Here is a 9,132-nt window from a genome sequence, read left to right on the forward strand (position 1 = left end):
GTCCCGCCCATCCAGGCCGACAAGAACGTGAACGCTCTGTGAAATGTTGAACATGTTGAACAACTAAATGCACCGATACAGCCAAAGTTCTTATGGGACGTCTGTGATGCAGCTGACGTTAAATGGCCCGTGAGCCAAACCCAAACCTTCTGTCTCTGTCACAGGGCGACAGGAGCGCAGGCATTTTACTCGGTGACAAGTCAGACTGTGTTTTGAACGATCAGCGGCGGGCAGAGAGGGGGGTTACGGCAGGTTGTTGTCTTAAACATTACTGGCACACTGCTCATAATTTCTGTCATTGCAAGTAGGCGTATCTGTTTATAGGGGCGCATGCGAGAACAAACACAGAAGGCAGCGTCACACACACCATTTCTGTTTAATTTTAAAGCACAATTCTTGCGGTTATGTAATCGCACATGACGACATCGCGATTGCGATGAGATTAATTGTACAGCCCTAGAGAAGAGTTTAACTGGACTGTTTCATAACACCAAATGGTGCAATGGGACGGACATCTTTTCTGCTCTGTAAGTACAATCTGATAAAACCGAAATAACTGTAAATTCTTATTATTGCCCTTTAGACTTTATTGATCATAAATAAATAAAGTCTATGGAAACCACAGCAGGTGCAACAAACTTTATGAGGCAACAGAAATTAAATAAACTGCTACGTCTCAAAGAGAGCAGAATAGACCATCACAGAGCTGCAACATATTTAATGTGTTTTTCTTCCTTTAATCTATCTGAAACAGACGTCTTTAAAAGGTTACTTTAATAATTAGGCAGAATTCAGTATTAACTTTCTGTTCCACTAAAGTGTCACAGAAATGTTATTCTTATATATATATATATATATATATATACACACACACACACTGTTGAGATATTAAATATCCACAAACAGTACATTAATTTAGGGCTGGAAGATTTTGCTGTATTTTTGGAGCAGTAAGTTTCCCAGTTCTCTGTCTGGTCTGGTTTTATGTTAAATCTCTGGTTTCTCTTCAGTGCTGATCTCTCTGCTGAGCTGCAGGACCAGCGGAGGTGAGTGAACTCTGACACTCAAAGCTGTTCACATAACGCTTTCTGGTAAAAAGTCATGTAAAATGGGAAGAGATGTAAAGAGTTTGAACACAACAATAAAAAAACAAAGGCCACCACCTCTTCTTTTTTCCACATGTTGGTTAAATAGCATTCATTTCTATTCCTGGTAACACTGCAACTTTAACACCAGAGCTGGGCAGCATCGGAGACGTTACAGACACAGCTGTGGAAAGTTGGGAGCTGAGCGCTGTGGATCTTCTGAATCTTTATTCATAATGCGGCAGCTGCAAAAGTTTGATTAGCTAGGCCAACTTCATCAATCCCCCCTAAATTCTGTCAACAATATAATTGAAATAAAGGATAAATTGATATTGGTATTTTCACTGTCGTTTTTAATGATTAACAAATGCTTAAATAACTGACCTCTCTGGGCTGGTTGGAAATGAATAATGATAATAAAGCTTGGTCTGTTTCCCTGAGCTAATTACTTCAAACCAACTGTGCTGTTGATGTCCAAGCTGTGGGGGGAGAAGTACTGTGGCCAAGTGTGTTAGTAACCACTGATTAGTTAAGCATATCCGGTCGTTAACTATCCAACAAAGTGTCAAGTTTTTACTGTGAGACATCTGGGGTCTCATTTCTAAATGCATCGTTTAACACAAAAAAGAGCTGGAAACGTGTGTACGCCACTTCCCAAGCAAAGGTTGTGATCCAAAAAAAAAAAAAAAAACCTTGACGGGAAAATGTGCGTCCCGTAATTAAACTTTGAACCATGCGTACGCATATAAAGAACAGAAAAGAGAAACGGCGACTCACATGGCAAGAAGATGAAACGGTTTGAAATGTTCATGAAATTTTAATAGGCTACGTTCGGATAGTTTTGGTTTGGTTTCACATTGTATTTCTGCAGCACACTGAATAACTTTACAGGACAGACCTGCGTCCTGCCTATGTGGGCTGCGTCTCCCTATACTTGACATTGGTTGGTTTATAAATAGTTCTGCGAGGAGCTTTGAAGAGAATGAATGAATGATGAACAGATGCATATCGTTGCCACTATATTATTATGGTATTACTATACAGGAGGCTACGGTTTGAAATGAATAGGCCTACTACTGTGTAAAATATATCGAAATATTACCTCTGAGTATTATAGGCTTAAAGCCTTTCCAAATAATCATACACTCATTTGATAGATTTTCCCTTAAGCGCAAAAAAAATATCCAAATTTAGGATCATAAACACAAACGGAGATATGACATCCGCAAAACAACTCATATAGGCCTATGTTGTACAGTGTAATAAGGAATCACATTAATCAATACTTGAATGCAGCGCAATTTATTCTCATAAATAAGGTGAACAGGAGGACAAATTTTATTTAAACTGATTTCAATGTGTCAGTTGAGCAAATAGGAGAGCATAGTTTCACATAGCCTACTGTTATCAGATGTTTGTTGCCTTATCGAGCCAAACGCTGTGGGCCAGCGTGTGGATGTGATGCGCTGCTTGTAAAAACACATTATGGAAAAATAACACTATTTTATTGTCATCCAACGAAGGTTAAAATCAAGGGCAACTGGACATGGTTGAAGATCTTCAACCGACCTGGATGACTTAGAATCTTCATAGACATATTTTATTGTCATTTACAACAAGTCATGTTTATTTTAATCAGCAGCCTCCTTAAGTGAGTGGAGTGTTTGTGTAGTGAGTGGAGTGTTTGTGTAGTGTTGAATGTTTAAACGCAAGCGTTGTGCTTTTGGTTTACTCAAATGGGGGAATCCAAATTAGTACCTGGGTCATCCCGTCTGTGTGTGTTTCTCCCTTCAGCCAGTGACGTCACTACTCAAGACGGGTTACCCACCAAACAGCTTCAGCTTCACCAAAAAGAACGTCAGTGTCACACTGAGTTAAATTTCGTTTTGTAGCTTCTCTGTCAGAATCTCTGTCTCCTTTCCTTCATGCAGTCAGTACGTATTAATATTAATGAAGGGCGTTTCACTGACTATTTAGAGGAAACTATGGGTGATTGGAGCTCCCTCACATGCGCCACATTTCAAGTTGATTGTGATTTATAAAGGGAACATTGTTTACAAGTGTGCGTACGCACTTTTTTATAAGTCTGAATATTTTTTGCAGTACACCATTTTTTGGCTTTTGGACACACGTACACTTAGTGAGGTTTCTACGCACAGTTTTATAAATGAGACCATTGTTCATTTAGCTAAAAAATGTAACGTATCTGCTCCAGCCTCTCTGACTGTGAGTCCCAGCAGCTCTCAGTTTTTCATCAGGAAGTCTGTCTCTCTGAGCTGTGAGGAGGACGACAGCTCTGCTGGATGGACGCTGAGGAGGAACACAACCAGAGGAACCAGGACTCAGTGTGGAGCTGACTGGGGAAGATCAGCTGGTTCTTCCTGTAACATCAGCTACATCACCAAATTGGACAGTGGAGTTTACTGGTGTGAGTCCAGAGAGGGAGCAACCAGTAACACCATCAACATCACTGTCACTGGTAAGATCAGACTGTGGAGTTAGTGTTGATGAAGCTGTGTGTAAATGATGAAATGCTGTAGTTTGTCTCTGTGTTGAGGTGGACCAGTGATCCTGCAGAGTCCTGTCCTCCCTGTGATGGAGGGACATGATGTCACTCTGCACTGTAAAACAGAGACCCCTCCCTCCAACCTCCCAGCTGGTTTCTATAAAGATGGCTCCCTCATCAGGACTGAGCCTACAGGTCACATGACCATCCACCATGTTAACAAGTCTGATGAAGGCCTCTACAAGTGTAACATCAGAGGTCGTGGAGAGTCTCCATCCAGCTGGATCTCTGTCACAGGTGAGGAGCTCAAAGATAATTCTCAAACTGACCTTGTTTTGTTTTCTACATTGAGTTCAGCAGGTTTCAGGACAGCAGAGATGATTCATGATGTGACAACATTTCTAACTTTCTAACTCACCGTTTGATACGTGATCTTTTTAACTCTAAACTAGGCATTATGAATTCACTTCTGTGTCTTTCTGTTAGCATGCTGTTGAATAAATTATATATTTATTTTATTTTCTGTGCTTTTAATTATAATTTCTTGTTCAATTTAGTGAAACCCACCACTACAAGCCCTCCTTCAACTACCTCTCCTGCTGGTTCTTCCTCTCCTCCTCTCTCTGTGTCGTGGTCTGCTTCTATATCTTTCTGTGTTCTGGTTCTACTGGTTCTTCTGGTTCTTCTGGTTCTTCTGGTTCTTCTGGTTCTTCTGGTTCTACTGGTGAGACGATGCCTCCATATGAAATCTAAAGGTTAGTCACAGACTCCATGTGCTGGAGTTCACATTTTCAGTCACATTTTACTGTTCATACATTTTTATTAACACTTCTGGACGTACAAATAATAACAAGTTACAAACTGTTTCTTTAAGTCAGACGTCCATCAGGATTCTCATAAATTGGTTTGCTGTTGTTAATAAAACAATCTCACCACAGGGTCCATTTAGTGAGCTGTGGAGCTTTTGATCAAATCACATGATCTTCCTTGATTTAAATTTCTGCTCCTTTTGGTTCATTCAGCTGCTGAAGAAGAAACTGGGGATGATGACATCACATACAGTGATGTAAAAATATCACGTCACCTACAGCAGCCAATCAGACGCAGCAAAGGTAACGATGTTTTATCGATTCTGTATTTCAGGGACAGGAACTGTGTGTTCTTGTTCTTATGTCTTTGTGAAGACCAAGTTGAGTTTAAGACCTTGAGAGGACATTTTGGAAAGTGACGTAAGGACATTTTTATACAATGAGTAGATGATATAAATGTTCTTCAAAATAAATAAAATGTTAAATCAATGTTCATTAGTCCATAAAGATTTCAGACTTGTTGTGGTCTGTTTAGGTTAATGACAATGTGTGTTTTGTGCCCTGCAATGGATGCTAAAAGAAGCTAACATGTCTTTAGTCATCCAGTTTACTGTTTTTTAAAAACACTTGAATGAGGACACATGAATTATAAATATGTGCAGATATACATATCTCTGTAAATTCTGCTCACACACAATATTTCAACTGTTTTACTCAAACATTATTGGTCTGTTTGTTTAAATGTAAATTATAGGTTTATTAAGTGCTTAAATGATTTTTAATTAAAGAGAAGATGGGCTCAGCAGACCAAAGACACTTGGTTGTGCTCTGCATCTAAACCACAGCAGCAACTTCCTCCTGTTGATTACAGTGAACTGAGGTGTGATGCTGGTGTCGTTTCTCATTATAGTGTGATCTGTTTAAGCTGATGGTGATGTGTTTGTCTATTTTTGTGCTGAAATGTGTGAACTGGTTTTGTTGTCATCTAGTTCCCTGTTTCAGATAAATACCCTCCAGTTATATTTGGTCTTTCACCTTTCACAGTGTTAAGAAGAAGAAAACTGTCAAACCTGCGGCCATTTATAAAGTTTATAAAGTTTTTTGGTCCATAAAGGTTAAGAGAAAAGTTTTTCTATTGTGTCCTTTTCCAATACTGTACAAAAATACATATTATTGATTATAATAGGAACATAATAATCTGAATACAGTTTTTGTGATGACTGCAGTAGTAGTAGTTATGGACAAATAGTCATCAGACCAAACAGGACGAGAGGTACAGCTGCTCTTCTTTGTTTCCATCATGAACCAACAGTAGAAAAATCTCTTAGAGAAGAACACAGGAGAGTTCTTGTGGTTTTCACAGCCCAAACAATTTGTAGGATGTACTTTAGTTGTTGTGGATACAGTGTGAAACCTACTGTTCAGTACTTTGTTGTGGTTCCTGGTACCAGTTTGTTTGCAGGTTTCACTGGAGATAACTTTGTTCATGAATGGGAAGGAGTTCAGAATGAGGGTTCAGGCCTGACAAGGAAGCAAGACAGGAACATACATGTGTGTGTTGCACTGTGTGCTATTTTCAAGCACCTTATTACCCTGAATCCAGCCTGACAGGCAGAACTTCATCCACTTACATGATTTATATGGTTATTTTGAAATATCATGTTATAGATGATTAATTTTGGTTATTGTTGAAAGTTAAAAATGAAAGTGTCTTTAAGTTCCAGCAGAGTCTAATTCAGTAAGTTAAGGTCTGACAAGTTGAGAGTAGACATTTTGACTGTCCACATTGTGAAATTTGAGTACTTATATAAGGGCATCTTGTCTCTCTCTTTAAAAGATTAAGGCTATTTAATTTGTTGGGGTCAGAATTAGATTTAGGTCAGTGAAGATAGCTTCAGAAAGTCAGGACATCTTTGAAGACAGGATATTATGAATTATGAGGATTATTGTGAACATTTCTAAATTTTTGGGACTAGATAATGAATTGTGTCAGTGATGATCTGAAGTACAAAAAAGTTAGGTAATTTGATGAGTTTTATTGTGAAATCACATTGTAATAATTTTTAACTATTTTTAGATTTTACGTTAGTCGGACACTAACATGCACCTTTAACAACAGGGGTGCATTTCCCAAAAGCATTGTGCTAACTACGGTAGCAACTTCTTCATGCAGTTGCGATGCAACTGTTTCCCAAAACCCTACAGAAGTTTGAACTACAGAGGTAACTAAGCTGGTAACCTACATGGTACAAACCATCGTTAAGCGACACAGGTGTTTCACAGTGACTACGTCACAGATAGCAGAAAATGCAGTGTTAGGAGGAGGATGTAATGTGTTTTAAGCAGGGAATGTTAGATAATCCTGCTGTACAAATGTATTTTAGGCCCATCTGTTCACAATAACTTAATTTAATATTAGTCACCCAAAGGTTAAAGGACAAAATGGAGAAAGTGAAGACAAGACTTAATATTACCTTCATGTGGGCTATACATCTCTACGTGTTCTCTAAGTCTTCATTACAAACAGAAATATAAAAAGGAACAGCATAAAATTCATTGAAGTACTGTAATGAATAAATCCCTGAGAGCTTTCGTTGCCATTACACAAAAGATACATAGAGAATTCACCGGAGTCGAAAATGCGTCTGTCTCAATAGAGCACACTGACAATCTCAGCCACTTATTGCACTGAGCTATTCTCAAAACTTTAATACCATTTGCAGCCAAGGGATTCAGAATAGTGGTAAAGTGTTGAATCCCCCCAGAACATTGAAATACAACCGTAGTGTTTTGGTGTTTTGTCAGGATTTGTTTAGATTTGTTTTGATACATTTTCCCGAAACAGCAACTTATTCACGTGTAATCTTCTTTACGTCACAAAGTTTCAGACTGTAGTCTCTGTCAACAGAAGATATCAGATCTGTGGTCGTCCAGTTTACTGTTTCTGATAAAAACAGAACTTCAGCTGAATGTGGCCCTGAACATGTTTCACTGCAGGACTGTTACTTTAAAAAATAACATACATAAAATATAAATATGAAGAATTTCATATCTCTGTGCATTCTGCTCACAAACAATATATCCAATATATGTAAACTGTTTTACTGTTGTGATTTACTCAAACATTATTATTGATCTGTTTGTTTTAATATAAATAATTAGATTACTAAAGTGTCAACTTTTTTTCTACTCTGCACATCAAACCACAGCAGCAACTTCCTCCTGTTGGTTCCAGGGAACTGTGGTCTGATGCTGGTGGTTTCTAAGTATAGGGTGGCCTGTTTTAGCTGATGGTGAAATGTTTGTCTATGTTCTGACTTGTGCTGAAATGTGTGAACTTGCATTAATAGTCCAACTTCCTTTTCCAGCCAAATACTTTCCAGTTATATTTTGTCTTTCAGCTTTTCTAAAGACAAACTATAACAGTTATATAAAAAATATAACTACAGCTTTTCTACAGCAGTAGTATTACATGTGTTACAGTACTAGTACTAGTGCAAACAGCAGTAAATATACAAACAGTATCAGATGTAGTATTTGCAGTAATGAAATTTATATATGTTTTGTTTTCCAGAGAGTGATCCAGCTGCAGTCTACTCAGCAGTGAGAGGAACAGGAGATGTTAGTTATGAACAAATAAACGTCAGACCACACAGGATGAAAGGTACAGCTGCTCTTTACTTATTAACCCTCTCATGCATGGTGTCCACATTTGTGGACAGATAATTTAACTCCATTTTGGGTTACTATATCGTGGTTACGTTCTCCAAGTAATTTGAGGACAGTGTCAGTTGATTGACAGCAACATTGTAACCGTGGTTACTCTCTTGCTTGAGAAGTTTTTCAAACACATCTGACAAACAACCAGCAGCAGTAAATAAAAAAACTGCCCGTCCCTCCTTTGCCAACATCAGCGTATAATACAAAACATGTGAACATATCCTGGCTCCACATGGAGCTTCGTTCTCATCATCAAATGTCTGATTTTGTGCCTCTCAAACATTACACACATGTAAAAGACACGGACAAATTGCAGGTGAAAAAACTATCTATGAAACATCTGACAAATACAGCAACAGAGCAGACAGGACTCCTGTAACCTACTGCAGGTTTGGTGAAAATGTAAAAGTTATTCAGTGTTTAATAATGAAGATACAGTTGAATGAACCCCAGTCAGGAAAATGGTTGCTAATGGGGATCCAAATAAAGAGAATTTTCCAATAAAGAAAAGTTACAGAAATGTTTGTGTATGCTGTCTATATATAGTTCTAGGAAGAAAGATTATAAGAATCGGCCAGAAAAAATTTAATCATTGCATCTCTGCTGACTTTAGTAGCATGCTATATATGACTTCTTTAGTCTGAAGACTAAAGATGCAACATTGTTGACAATATCTGCTTTCTAAAAATGATGCAAATTGGGAAGATCTTTTACAGTCTGATATTTCCCACTCACACTTCCCAAGTACTCTGAATTCTTGTTTTTTTTTTTTGCTTGTGATGCTACACTGACTTCCTGTTAACATATCTGATTACTCCTGATTGCAACGCTACAGATGTTTCCTAGCAACAGATTCAGATCTCTAAAGTCTTTACCAGCTGAGACGTTTCAAGTTTTACTGGTGCGACCTGATTTAGTGAATCACTGGTTTGAAACTCTTGTTAGTTCCTGCGAACTGAGTGAAGCAGAGTTGTTTTCTGGTGACGGAGTTTCTTTGTCTCCAACAGTTTCT

The 9,132-nt window shown here is 38.2% G+C and overlaps 1 long non-coding RNA gene across 1 annotated transcript; it reads left to right on the forward strand.

The window, feature by feature from the left end:
* The first annotated feature begins 205 nt into the window (after nt 1-205).
* LOC119911691 lies at nt 206-3,703 on the forward strand. The gene is made up of 3 exons (XR_005445975.1): nt 206-527; nt 1,011-3,564; nt 3,643-3,703. It is a non-coding gene; the product is annotated as an uncharacterized LOC119911691 (long non-coding RNA).
* Nucleotides 3,704-9,132: the final 5,429 nt, after the last annotated feature.

The sequence above is a fragment of the Micropterus salmoides genome, unplaced genomic scaffold (genome assembly GCF_014851395.1).
Source record: "Micropterus salmoides isolate LMB-PRFRI ecotype aquatic unplaced genomic scaffold, ASM1485139v1 Ms_hic_scaffold_2, whole genome shotgun sequence".
Taxonomy (NCBI): domain Eukaryota; kingdom Metazoa; phylum Chordata; class Actinopteri; order Centrarchiformes; family Centrarchidae; genus Micropterus; species Micropterus salmoides.